The 875-nt window shown below is 47.4% G+C and overlaps 1 protein-coding gene across 1 annotated transcript in view; it reads left to right on the top strand.

Moving 5' to 3' along the window:
* Window positions 1-875, top strand: part of LOC102768377 (TM2 domain-containing protein 3-like) — a 4,240-nt gene that overhangs the window by 274 nt on the left and 3,091 nt on the right.

Here is an 875-nt window from a genome sequence, read left to right as displayed (position 1 = left end):
TTTACATCTTTCTTCTCTCTTCCCTGCTCCTTTCTCCCTTTTCTTTCTGCGCTTTAGAATATGGAGAGGAGCCCTGGCCGGTTTTTTCTTAGTGGTTAGAGCGTCAGCTCACGGAGCTAAGGGTCACAGGTTCCATTCCCAGTCAAGGGCAGGTACCTCCAGTGCAGGTTCAATTCCCAGGCTCAGTTGGGGTGTGTGCAGGAGGCAACCAATTGATGTTTCTCTCTCACATACCCACTCCTTCCCTTTCACTCTGAAAATCAATGGGGAGAAAATATCCTCCTGTGAAGATTAAAAAAAACAGAGAGAAGAGAAGTCTATTCCAAATGGCATGGAGGTCAAGGTAACATTAAATGAACTGCCTTTAACTGGCTTCAGCACCAAGTTAAGGGAAATGATTAAACAGAGACTAGCAAGATAGGCTGGGTCCAAAGAGTAGATTGGAAAGTAGAGCAGAGGGGACAATGAACTCACCTGAAGTCAAGCAGGTCCCTGCAATGTGCTAGAGAGAAAACCAATGAGTATCAGACAAGCCTGAATGAACAGAAAGGTCAGAGATAGCTGCCACGTTGGTGGAAGGTGCCCAAGGTCACACGTAGATCTATACCTCTGATCCTTCCTGAGCCTTGTCTACATGCACTAGAATTGGCAAAGACTGACTTCTTTCAGATGCTCCTATAAACTGAGGTCACCTGTCCCATTGGTCCACCCTCCATCCCCAGTGTATCCCTGAGCCAACTACAATTTAACCAGTTGAAGGTGCAGACAGCACAGTTGGAGCAGAATGGAGGGGAAGGAAGGGAAATTCTTTGCTATCCTCTCCAGCAGCAGGGACACCAGGGACAATGTCATCACTGATGGGGACACAGACCCAG

Source organism: Myotis davidii, unplaced genomic scaffold (assembly GCF_000327345.1).
Source record: "Myotis davidii unplaced genomic scaffold, ASM32734v1 scaffold2945, whole genome shotgun sequence".
In the NCBI taxonomy this organism is placed as follows: domain Eukaryota; kingdom Metazoa; phylum Chordata; class Mammalia; order Chiroptera; family Vespertilionidae; genus Myotis; species Myotis davidii.
This window is presented reverse-complemented; position numbering and strand designations above follow the sequence as displayed.